Here is a 13,752-nt window from a genome sequence, read left to right on the forward strand (position 1 = left end):
ATCAGTCCGGTCTCTCTCAAGAAAGCCATCAATTTATCAGTCATAACAATGTCCCCATCACCCAGGATGGTGGAAAGGGTGAAGGGGACGTCTACTGCGCCGCAATAATTTATAAGTGAAGCACGTTCACTAATAAATCGCCGACAGCGCAGGATGATATGACTGAGACATAACACCGCATTACAGATGTCACAGTGCGGTGGGAAGCGTCTTTCCATATAAGGTTTCATGTGTTAAAACGGTGGCATCAAGCCGTAATCGTGCCAACACTTTTTCTTCCAGGCGACTGGGGCGGTTGGCGGTGTCCCAGTCGCCCAGGTACGGCTTACAGGTCGGAATATTTAGTCTAGTCCACTGACCTTGCCACAGAAGATTTATTGATTTCTTTCCGAGAGATAGACTCGACTGTAGATCACGAGGAACGTCCCAAGTCTCCTCAAGCTCTACAGCCGACTTCGCAAGTAAGTCAGCCTGCTCATTACCGTAGATACGACAATGACCAGGCACCCAGATCAACGTGAATGACTTGTTGCATGAATGCAACTTATTAACGATGCGGCCCTGGATCTCGTGAGAGTCCGTAGTACAAGATGCAATTGCCTGAAGGGCTGATTTTGAATCTGGAAATATGACAAATGAGTCATGCCTAGAATTGAGAGCATAGTCTATGGCTTTGTCAATAGCAAAAAGTTCTGAGGTAAACACAGATGTATGAGTCGGCAACCGATACCTGAGGGCACATTCAGTCGACCACACACTTGCACCCACACATTCACTCGACTTGGAGCCGTCGGTGTACAAGTGGTGGGACCCCAAGTGACGAATGATGATGTTACGAAACAAGTGGTGGACCTCCGCCTCCGGCGCCTTGGCCTTTGGTGCTGGGAGCCATGTAACATCAACAGTAAAGGCAGGTGGCTCCCAAGACGCTATATTTTTTAACACCAACTTGTCACAGTCACTGGGGTTCACACCAAGCTCCTGAGTCAGTAAGTGGAGGCAAACGGCAAGTGGCCGACGCACCCCCCACAGAAGGTGGTGGTATTGATGCAGGGGGGTACAGGCCACATTGCCGATATTACTTTTCCTAAATGTCCTTTCCTATAGGACAAGGCCAGGTGGTCACGGCGAATACGGAGGGGAGGCACATTCGCCTCCACTTCCATATGAGCCACATGGGTACACCGGACGGCTCCAAGACACATTCGCAAACATTTATTTTGTAGTACATCCAATCCTTTCAGCGTGGCATCGGATGCCGAGCCATACACCTGTGCGCCATAGTCTAGCTTTGATCGAATAAGGGACTTATACACCATTAATAAAGATTTTCTGTCGGCACCCCAGATAGTACCCGCTAGGTACTTGAGGACATTTAACAGTTTATCACAACGAGCAAGCAAAGTATTAATGTGAAGTTTAAAATTCAGTCTTCGATCAAAATGTATTCCCAAAAATTTTACAGAATTTTGAAAAGGTACCGCCTGATTATCCAAAGTTAAGCACAAATTAGGTACGTTACAATTAGTGAAGACTATAGCGGCACACTTACGGACGGAAAACTTAAATCCCCACTGCAAGGCCCATTGGTGGACGGAGTCAAGGGCTACTTCAATCCGCCAAGCCGAAAATTGTGCATTACAGGAAGAGTGCCATATTGCACAATCGTCAGCGTAGAGCGAGTATTTAAGATTCCTCGGGATGGGAGCTGATGACAGAATATCATTGATCATAATACTAAATAAAGTAGGACTAAGCACACTTCCCTGTGGCACCCCGTTTTCCTGGATAAATATATCCGATGTTACGTTACGGGGCAATTTGACAGAGAAAGTTCTGTCCCTTAAGAAATTTGAAATAAAAACAGGCAAATTTCCTCTTAAATCATAAGCATAGAGCTTCATTAGTATACCGTGTCGCCAGGTCATGTCATAGGCTTTATGGATGTCCAAGAACACCCCTATCATGAATTCTTTATTGGCAAATGCCTCTGCAATACAAAGCTCCAAATTCATTAAATGATCTAGTGAACTTCTGTATTTACGGAAGCCACATTGTTGATCATTTAACAAATTCTTTGACTTTAAAACAAAAAGAAGTCTATTGTTAACCATACGTTCCATGACCTTACATAGACAAGAAGTCAACACAATAGGACGAAATGAAGTGGAATTCATAAGACGACCAGCCTCTTTGGGTATCGGTATGACGTGCGCAAAGTGCCATGAGTTTGGGAACGTTTGAGACGCCCAAGTCTCATTGCACAATGCTAACATCTTAATCAGGTTGTCCTGATTAAGATGCTGGATCATACCGTATGTGATGGTGTCTGGTCCAGGGCTGGTGTCTTTACAGGATTTAAGGGCAAGGAGCAGTTCATCTAGCGTAAACTCTTGGTTGTACGGGGAGTTTACGTCTTCTGTGGCAAAGTCTAATATCTGTAGCTCAGCCATGCGTTTATGATGTTGAAAACGCGGGTCATAATTGGTTGAGCTACTTATATGAGAAAAACTCCTGGCGAGGATGTTAGCAACGTCCACGGGCTCGTCATAGGTGGTGTTATTCACCTGCAAGGTGGTCACAGGGAAGTATGGGCGTTTATTATTTAATAATCTTATAGTGGACCAGACTTTATGTAATGATGTTGTACGAGTCACCGTGGACACAAAGGACCGCCAGGAGTCACGTTTAGCCCTTATTATTTTCCTTGCCTCAGCCCGTGCCTGTTTGTATGCAATAAAATTTTCCTCAGTGGGCTGACTATCAAAAATCCTGTATCTCCTATTGCGTTTTCTTAATGTTTGTCGGCAATCCGGCGTCCACCAATGTGCTCTATGCTTTGCATGAACAGTAGAAGTCTTGGGAATAGCAGCCTCAGCTGCGTGTAATATGGAAGTAGTTATATTTTCGACCTTAACATCTATGGTCTCCCCAGATATATCTAAACTGGCGATCCTTGAGAAGGATCCCCAATCTGCTTTCTTATAGTTGAATTTTGGAGGTGGAGGGTCCGAAATGATGTCGCATGTATAAGAAAGACAGATGGGTAAATGATCACTTCCCAAGGAGTCGTCATAAGGATTCCATAAAAAATCTTGATGTATACCAGGGGAGGCCAAAGATAAGTCAATGGCCGAAAAGTTACCAGTACGATCATCTACACGAGTCGCTCTACCATCGTTCAGAAGACAGAGGTTGGACTGTAGTATTAGGTCGGCTACATACTCCCCACGACCATCGATCCTCAAGCTACCCCATTGATAGTGATGGGTGTTAAAGTCACCCAACACTAACTTATTTCCAGGTAGATGTTCAACTAGTGAATTTAAAGCATCACTATCAATGGGGCCGTGTGGAGGACAGTACAGAGAGCAAATAGACAGATACGTGTTATTAAATTTTACTCTGCATGCGACAGCTTCCAGAGTAGAATTTAGAATCACTTCCATTTGTGGGTGTGATTTGTGTGTGTATATGGCAACTCGTGACCTTCATATCTTCTATACGAGTGATAGTGTTTGAACTGTGGAGGATCAGGGTGATCCTCCAGGCACGTCTCCTGTAAACAAACAACGTCTGGCCTGTGTATTGACAGCAAGATTGCTATATCTTGTAACTTATTCCCAGTACCTCTACAATTCCACTGTAATAGAGTGAATGCGGCGGTTTAAGATTTTCGTTGGGGGCCAGTGTGCTTCGTCTTTTTTTGTCGCCCGCCAGTAGGCGAGCGACTACCGGGGAACCTATCCCGGTGCTTACTCATGGAAACCTCCATATTCTCGTCAATTACAAGGCTCCCAGACTCCACCGAGGAAGAGCTATTCTTTCTCTCCCTTGCTGGATCAGGAGCGGGAAGGACATGAGGACGTGCCGGCTTGGTGAGGGTGGTCAGATTAATCTTATCAGACTTGTCGGGCTTCGATTTTGGCCGCACCGACTGCGAAGGAGCAGCGGCAGCCTGAGAGTAAGAAGTGGAGACAGGGATGTCTGTAAGAGAGTTGGAACGTACAGGTGGTCTAGACTTAGAGGTAGGGCAAGTGGCATGTGGAGCGAAGGTAAGGTCAGTCTGTGTCTCCACGGTGCACATCACAGGACGGGACACAACCGCCGATGCATAGGAGACATTAGGCTTGGGAGTTGCATGCAACTCCTTCACCTTCTTCCTAGCATCGTAAAAGGATATGCCCTCAGTCGCTTTCACTGTGCAGACCTCTTTCTCCTCCTTCCACTTGGGACAAGCCCTAGAGGAAGTGGAGTGAGCATCCTTACAGTGGAAGCAACATTCAGTCTCTGATGTACAGCGGTCAGCAGAATGTCCTACAGTCGTGCACTTGCCACATACTACATTTGAAGCTCGACAAGCCTTTTCATGATGTCCATAGAGTTGACATTTTCCACAATGAAGGGGATTAGGTATGTAAGGTCTCACACTAATAATTTCATATCCTACTTTCACATTAGCAGGGAGAGATACTTTGCCAAAAGTCAAAACTACTGTGGCTGTCTTCGTCCTTATGCCCTCCTGGAAACGGGTTATGAATCTCACCTCTATGACATCTTGCTGAGAAAGTTCCTGTACAATTTCTTCTTCCTCCATTAGCACAAGATCCCTGCAGGTGATAACACCCTTGCAGGAATTCATGGAGTGGGGGATCGTTGTCTGGACATCGTGACAATGGAACTTCCTCAGTTTAAGCAAATCCTTGACCTGAGCTGAATTCATGGTTTTTAAGAGGAGGTCTCCACTCGCAAGTTTTTTCACTTGTTCCACCTCTCCTGCACACCCATCAATCATTTTCTTGATGATGAAGGGATTGAGGCTGGACAGGAGAGTGGAACCAACCGCATGAATCAACACAAACTCGGCATTATGTACATGAATGTCAAGGCGGGTACGTGTCTGGGGCCGTTCAGTCTGGGGGCAGTCCGTCCGTGAGACAGTCGGGGGTCGGTCAGGACTACCTCCCCCCCTGAAGGGGGGGGGAGGCAGCAGTGGCGTCCGCCATAGTGACCACTTCCCCCCAAAGGGGGAAGTGGGAAGAAGGAGAAAAAACAAACAAGGTACAAAAAACCAGGACAACACACCTATGGCTAAGACTGCCCTCTCAAACCACTCCAGGGAGGCCCGACCGTGTTGCTTCACATCCCAGAGCGATCAGTGGGGGGGACCCTCCGTGGGCGAGTAAGCAAAGGCAATCTTAGTAAATAGATATAGACACTTACTATATCTCTAGCAAGGGTAGGGAGGAAAATTAGTACTACCTAGTCCTAAACGTCACCAGAAGGGTGAAAAAAAAAGCTAATGCCGGTGAGGCAGCCCTGAAAACTAGAGGAGAGAGTAGATGAAAACACGTCCTCTCTCTCCGCGACCATGCATAAAAGTCCACAGCTTGAAGTTTAGGTACTGTTTATATAAGTACACCCACGAGCAAAAGTTCGCCGACAGTCCCTGCCAGACATATGTTTCCAAACATAGCCCATAGAGGGCGCAGCGCTCGTCCACCAGAGTAAGGGAGAAGGGAGCAGACGGACAAGGGGAGATGGGGGGAGGGAGGCAACGAGACAGGGGAGGAAGAGTGCCTGTGGAGATGGTAGATGACACATATCGGTTGTTTTATTATTACTATAATTATTATTATTGTTATTACCTTTATTATTATCATTATTATGTATAAGTATAGGAAAGAATGATGTCATCCAGCGTTAGTCTTTAAGAAACGGCTGACATCTTTTGTTTTTTTTATGACTAGTTCTAGAGGATTTTTCTTGTGTGACGGAGGCACAAGGAATGTCCAATGGCTACATTTTTCATAAAGTCTAGCAACCCATAAACAACGGTTTGAATCTGATCCAGACGATCAAAGCCGCCACAGGAAAATCCCGATCGTCTAAGGGTTAACAAAGTATAATATTAATCGTGTCAGGTAATGTGAGGGTAGACTGCGAGGAAGAAAAACGTAAAGAAAGAGGCAAGGAGGGGAAGAAAGAGAGAGAGAGAGAGAGAGAGAGAGTGAGAGGGGGGGGGGAGAAGTTAGCAAGGGAAACACTTAAAGGGCAATGCCTAGTTTGGTGGTATGTAGGCTATTTGGGAATCATATTGATTACATAAATTAGACGCTGATAAATACAGTTATGACCACGAACAGGATGGATGGACAGTGTGAAGAGAGCGCTGGATGCGAGAGGGATGTCTGTTGAGCAAGGAAGAGTGGCTGTGCGTGACAGAAATAAATGGAGAGAAATTGTGAATGAATAAGTGATGACGCAGCCCTGAGGGGATATTCTCCCGCATTTGGTCTGATCAGCTAGTCAGGTCAGGTGCGGGTAAGGGGATGGGTCTGTTATGATGTGGCAGGGGTAAACCAGTTCTGCTGTCGGGCCCTGCTGCGGATGTCACTGATTGCATTGCCCAGTTGACCCTTGTGCGGTGTGGTGCGGTGAGGATCTGTCCGTTCTCCCCTTTGGGGCTAAGATGCAAATGAATGTGTTTGAATGGATGAGTAAATAGAGAGTGAGTCGTCCTGTCTCGGCTACCTCCCTTTCCTTGGGGGAAGCAGCCTAGGTATATAGATAGATAGATAGATGATAACTTTACAAGATATTAAACATTATAACCGTAATTGTTTTGATAATTAAATGGCAGGGTCAGTGCTGCATCTCTATTCGACCAGTCGCGTTGCCATGCTGCAAAGTGATCAACCAATCCCCTTCAGTCGGAGCGGTAATTATATATATCAGCAATATAATTATTCTACCACCTTTCACCCTCCCATTTCTGAAGTATGAAATTATATGATTTCCAAATACTTGCCACCAAACTAGGCATTGCCCTTTACGTGCTGCACTTGCTAACTCCTTGTCCCCCTCCCCCCCTGTCTCTCTCTTCCCCTCCTTGCCTCTTAGTTTACGTTCTTCTACCTCGCAGTTTACCTTCACATTACCTGACACGATTAATATTTTACTTCCTTAGCTCTTAGACGATGGGGATTTTCTTGTGGTATCTTTGATCGTCTGGGTCAGATTCATACCGTTGTTTATGGGTTGCTAGACTTTATCAAATCTTTAGCCACTGGAAATCACTAGTGTTTCCGTCACACAAGAAAAATCCTCTGGAACTAGTCACAAAAAAATACGAAAGATGTCAGCCGCTTTTTAAGGACTAACGCTGGATAACATCCTTCTTTCTCATACTTTAATAATAATAATAATAATAATAATAATAATAAAACATCCGATATGTCATCTACCATCGCCACAGGCTCTCTTCCTACCCTGTATTGTTGCTTCCCTCTCCCTCCAGTCTCGTTGCCTTCCCCCCATCTCCCCCTCTCCTTCTGCTTCCTTCTCCCTTACTCTGGTGAACGAGCGCTGCGCCCTCTACGGTCTATGTTTCGAAACATATGCCTGGCAGGGACTGTCGGCGAACTTTTGCTCGTGGGTGCACATTTATTATTTTAATAGAGAAAAAGAACCAAAGGCTGAAAGTCTGCAAAAGTTAACTCAGCCAAAGAAAGAAGCTTTGTGACCGAGTGGTTACAATACTCCAGTCAAAGGCGTGTGATCAAGTGGTTGCAATACCCCAGTCAGAGGCATTCGACTCCCATGAAATGACCTAATTTTTCGATCTTATAGTGCCACCAAGGAATGTAGGCTGATCTGCCTTTACATGTACTGCACTACGGTAGCCTGGCCTTGGGTCCCTACGTTTCGAAGGGGGATTGACCAATATCAAGACTCTCCTTGAGATACCTGAGTTACATAATTGTTCTCAGTCAGACCTCATGAAGTTACACAGCGTTGACTGTAATCTTATATTTTTAGGTACAGTAAAATAGTTAAGTCGTGCTCGAAGGGTTGACGACTGGAGATAGAAGACAGAGGGCAAGTGAGGGTAAGATATATTGTGCCAAAGTTTATCAGCCGTGTAGTCTGCATGAAGGACCATGAGTGCATTAAATCAAGGGAACTTAAAGGACGACTGACAATTGCTGGTTTGTCATAAAATTTTCTATAAATATTTACATGTGTATATTCATGTATGTATGTATGTATGTATATTTATGCATGTACAGTATGTATCCATGTGCCATAAATCATCATCATCATCATCACCATCATCATCATTAACCCCAGTCTCTTTCCCTCTAAGAACTGGTGTGGGTAGAGTCAACAAACGGCAAAAAGAGAGCATTATGAGGAGGTGAATTATCAACAGAGATCACTGCTGGGAGTTAGGAAGATGGCTATTATATTCTGTCATTATTTTTAACTTTATGTTTTTGGATGTACGTATATCTGTCATTTCCAGGCCATACAGTTATCATCATCATCATCATCATCATCATCATCGTCATCATTATTATCATCATCAGCATCATTTTTTCTATTGAGGAGAGTTCAACCAGCATTACCAACCTCTTCACGATGTTGATTTTTTTTCTTTTGCTTTGTTGTTCCTTTAGATGAATTTTTCGAGTTTTGGGAAGACTCATTTCATTAGAGAGGCTAGACAGATTATTCATTAAAAGCGTCATAGTGATTACGTCTTATTTATTATAATTACAGTGTACTGTTTTTCACATCATCAGGTGATGATGATGATGATGACGATGATCTGTATATACCTCGCCTGGACGGAGTCGGGCGAGGTATTATTTTTGGTCGTTTTTGTTTGTTTCCTGTTTCTTTCTTTTTTTTAGCAACATTACGGAAAAAGAGCAGAAGGAAATTATAAGAAACTTTCAGGATATGTGGGCATTAATCCCAAAAGAAAGTGATTAAATTTTGGAGGCAATCGAGTGAACCTGAAAAGTCAAAATCAAGGCTACGGATTATATCTTGAAACTGGTTCAAGACAGAGATATTTACCATTATTAGCATAAAGGAACTCCCATATGGGCTTTCATTTTTCACCAAGACCTTTGGCCTTGAATGACCTTGAAAGGTCAAACTCAAGGTCACGGATATTCACGGGGCTATAGCTCGAAACAGGTTGCAGATAGATTTTCTTTATTTTTATGTGTCCGACTCTGGGCATAGGATTCACAGCCTGCATTCAAGGCCCAGTAGTCCTACGTAGCGCACACCTCTACATGTCACCACTTCGGCTCTAACACCCACCGTCCATATTGAATACATGCTAGGGCTGTCTCATGCAGGACTGGTGTATTGGTATTTGCAGGGGTATTTTTACGACATGTCGGTGGGTCCTCTGGTAGATCAGTAAAGTCCGATTTTTATCAAATTCAAATCCTTAAACTGTTCCCTGCCCTAGCGGGAGTTGAACCCGGATCCGTTAGGACTGCAGGCCACCTCTCTACCGATTGAGCCCAGATGGGCTTTTAATTGGTACCATTACCTTTGATCTTAAGTGATCTTGAAAGGTCAAACTCAAGGTCACGGGTCTTGAGGAGGCTATAACCCGGAACTGGTTGAAGATAAAAAATATTTACAGTTATCAAGATATCGGAAGTCTCGTATGGGCTTTCATTTGGCACCATGACCTTTAACCTTGACTGACCTTGAAAAGTCAAGTGCAAGAGCACAGATTTTAAGAAAGTAATAATATGAAAACCGTTGAAAACAGGATAACTGCTTTCGGGTGAGGGTTGTTGCACCTGGCACCATTTATCACATAAAATTAAAGTCCTTCACATTTTCTCTCGACCTTCTACGATATCATCTTATTTACCTTTTTTTTTTTTTTCCATTTGGAGTGAGAGACAGTTTATGATTTTTTTTTTTTTTGCCCATTTTTTTTTTTTTTTAATAAATAACAGAACGGAGGAAGGAAAAACAAATGAGTAAGAAAAAATAATCCATACACCAGATTACTGGTGTCCTCTGTTCATAAAATATCTGTAACAGTTAGACTTGAACAGTTGTGGGTTGAAATTTGGAGGAAAACAACTCTGGGGAAGCGAGTTCCAGAGAGATGCAGTTCGGGGAATGAAAGAATTCTGATAGGCAGAAGTTCTGCAATATGGCTGAGTGACATTCCAGTCATGAGCGCTACCAGATGCCCGTGTAGCACGAGGGAAGGCATGGAAAGGTGGGACCATGGACGCAACTTCGTCTGAGCATTTGCCAAAAAAATATCTGTAAAATAATGCAAGGGAGGCAACATTCCTTCTTACTTGCAGGGGAGGTAGTTTATATGTAATGGCAGGGTTGTTAATGATTCTAACAGCTTTATTCTGAATTTTGTCTAGTTGTCTTAATGCAACCTCTCCACAACCATTTCACAAGGGTGAGCAATATTCAAGCTGAGAGCGCACATGACTCTTATAAATTATAACTAACTGCTCATCGGCGAAGAAGTTATGGACTCTGTACAATAATCCAAGTTTCTTTGAGGCGGTTTTAGCAAGTGATCTGACATGAGAGGTCCAGCTGAGGGCACTGTTAAGTGAGACACCAAGAATTTCAATACTTTTGGAGATGGGAATATTAGTAGCACTGAAGGTAATGTACGAATCTGGCAATATCTGTCTATTAGTAAATGTATATATTTAGTTTTACTAGCATTAAAAGAGACAAGGTTGTTTTGTCCCCATTCACTGATTGTAGATAGATCTTGATTTATGGAGATGGCTGTACTGAGTTGAGAGGTAGAGATATTAGACTTTGTGAATGGATGTCTGAGTGTGAATGAACTATGTAGTGTTGAGTCATCTGCATATGAGTGAATGGGATTGTGAGTGACAGATAAGAGATCATTAATATGAACCAGAAATAGGGTTGGCGCCAGAACTGATCCCTGCGGCACGCCGGCGTTAATTGAAATGTTCATTTCAATCATCAGTTTCTCGTAAACTTAATTTCTGTGACATTTATACTTATTTACTAATTCGCTTATTATTGTCATGAGTCCGAAGTCTTTTTGCAAATTTCCCCGTGAATCGGGAAATGATTGACCAGGAGCATCTTTAGCAACGCCTTTCCTGGCAAACGTGCTTACTCAGCCAGCATAATTGGACACCCCCTCCTCCAGTCTCTGATTCTAAGATATATGGAGAGACATTCTATGTTTTCACTTCACCAGAGATAATCAGTTTTCTACCTCCCTTTCCCCATCTCTCTCTCTCTCTCTCTCTCTCTCTCTCTCTCTCTCTCTCTCTCTCTCTCTCTCTCTCTCTCTGTATGTGTGTAATTCACCGAGTCGGCCAGGATCACGTGATGGGGGCGTGATCGTCAGCTTTTACCCTCTAAGAAGAGAGCTGAGAGCTCATATAGTGCGATCTAAGGGCAAGGCTTGTGATCTTCACAAACGCATCCACCCATCCCCTTGTTCAAAGGGGACAGTAACCATCCGCTTCGTCAGTTAAACTTTTCGCAACCCGAGCGAGGCGCAAACTCCCGTCTATCAGATGGCAAGCAAGAACGTTACCACTGAGCCAGCTAGTGGTGTGTGTGTGTTTGTGTGTGTGTGTGTTTGTGTGTGTGTGTATGTGTGTGTGTGTGTGTGTGTGTGTGTGTGTGTGTGTGTGTGTGTGTGTGTGTGTGTGTGTGTGTGTGTGTGGATTTTTTTCTCTTTTTCTTTCAGGTAGGTAGTCTTGGTAACACTGATTAAAGACATTAACGTGGTTGGTAATAGCAAGGGATCATCTACTGTAGCCCTTAAATCACACACACACACACACACACACACACACACACACACACACACACACACACACACACAAAATAATAATAACTTTACGTTCCACCGTTTTTTGGCGCACGTGTTCCACCTTGCACCTCCCTCCCTCCCTTCCTCCCTCACCTCTCACCTGCTCATCGTACCCCTATCAGTCACACCAACAGTCCCTTCTACTGTACTAGACAACAAAAAATATGAGCAAAGATAGCCAGAGAGATAGCCCAAGATAGCCGGATCCGGGCATCAGTGGCAACAGATGCTGACAAAGAGATAAAGCAGGGTAAGGTGAGGGACTGAGATAGTAACTACAGATACATAGGATTACAAAGGAAAGCAAACAGCAACAGACCTTATGGTCCTTTCGAGGCTGCTTGTTACAGAGAAAATTATGACTACAAGATCTAACTCTACATGCTGAAAGAATAAGGATAGTAAAGCAAGAAAGCTCCCCCCACCACCAAACCCTCCAGGAAAAAGTGAGAAAAACCACCATGCAGCATGGAAAAAGTGACATGGAAATTTCATAGGAAAAACTGGATAGGAAAAGTCACATTCTATAATACTTTGTCTATAAGCTATTCGACTGAGTAACCTGAAAGAGAAAGTAATTAAATAAACTAATAGTTACGGCATGACATTATAAACCGGTACATTGAGTTTATGGGAAGTCTGTGGACATAACGTGGAAACTACACACTGCACAATGTGGATGTTTAGGGTTGGTGCGGCAGCCTTGCCTGGAAAACGAAAGGAAAGGTGAGAGAGAGAGAGAGAGAGAGAGAGAGAGAAGAGTGATCAGATAAGGATGTGTGGTATTGTGCTGGGTGCTGGTGGTAACAAGAGAGAGAGAGAGAGAGATTGATCGGAGGGTGTGGCAATCTTATAACCAGAAAGAGAATAAGTGAAGAAGTGTTTTTTTTTTCATTCATTGCCAGACGCCATGTATCCCAGACGGGGTGGCCAAGGGCTCAGAGTTAATTGTTTATACAGGGAGGGGCACTAATCCTCCACCAACCCCACTTAACACGTAGGGATGCCAACAGCATCTGGTGTTCCCAGGCGGTCACCCATCCAAGTACTAACCAGACCCAACGTTGCTTAACTTCGCTGATCGGACGGGAAGCGGTGCCGATGTTATTTACGAGCTAATTATGTAAACTGTTAAGAGATGCTGAAAGGTTGGTATATTGCAGTAATGATGGTGATGGATGCGGTGAATAGTAGTGCTGATAATGATGGACGCAGCGCTGGTGGTGTTGTTAATAGTAATGGGGGAAGGCGATAAGTACGATGTGAGCTGTGGGTGAGGTGGTTTGATTATAGTGTGGAATGTGGTAACTGGATGGTGATTATGAATGATGACAATAGTGGATACTGTGCTGATGGTGCATATGGTAGTAGTAGTAGTAGTAGTAGTAGTAGTAGTAGTAGTAGTAGTAGCAGCAGCAGCAGCAGCAGCAGCAGCAGTAGTAGTAGTAGTAGTAGTAGTAGTAGCAGCAGCAGCAGCAGCAGCAGCAGCAGCAGCAGCAGCAGTAGTAGTAGTAGTAGTAGTAGTAGTAGTAGCAGAGTAACCCTGGTCTATCTGGCCGAAAAATCCCATCAGTCGGAGGCTTGCAGTCGCTGCTGCTGGGTTCTCTTGTGCAGTGTACCGATGTTTCCTTGGAGGAAGAGTGTGGAGGTTTAGTTCCTGGAAGGACGGCACATTTGCGTCTTTCCACCCAGTTAACAGGAGCTCCATATTAGGCTTCACATCATCCCATTATTTGGTTATATGGTTACCACCCAGCGTTGTATATGATTTCCTGGGTTACTGGTGATAAATGTGGTAATGTGATGGTGTGTGTGGCTATGGTGATGGAAGCTGTGATGACGATAATGACGAATGAGATGGTAGCTATGGTGATGGGACAAGTAGTATGGTGATATGGTGATGGATGTGGTGATAATGAATTTGAATCAAGCGATGGTGGTGAATGGTGACGATGGTAAAGGTGAATGTAATGATGTTGCTAGTGATGTGGATGGGCGCTGTCTAGGGTGGGTGTGGTGAGGTGAGGGCTGGTGGGTGGGTAGTGGTGTTGATGGGGAGACGATGATGGGTGGCTGGGGTG

The 13,752-nt window shown here is 44.2% G+C and overlaps 1 pseudogene; it reads right to left on the minus strand.

The window, feature by feature from the left end:
- Positions 1-12,675: 12,675 nt before the first annotated feature.
- On the minus strand, positions 12,676-12,800 carry LOC145393606 (5S ribosomal RNA; annotated as a pseudogene).
- Between the last annotated feature and the right edge of the window lie 952 nt (positions 12,801-13,752).

The sequence above is a fragment of the Coenobita brevimanus genome, chromosome 24 (assembly GCF_032717465.1).
Source record: "Coenobita brevimanus isolate Jiangsu-jjx chromosome 24, ASM3271746v2, whole genome shotgun sequence".
Taxonomy (NCBI): Eukaryota; Metazoa; Arthropoda; class Malacostraca; order Decapoda; family Coenobitidae; genus Coenobita; species Coenobita brevimanus.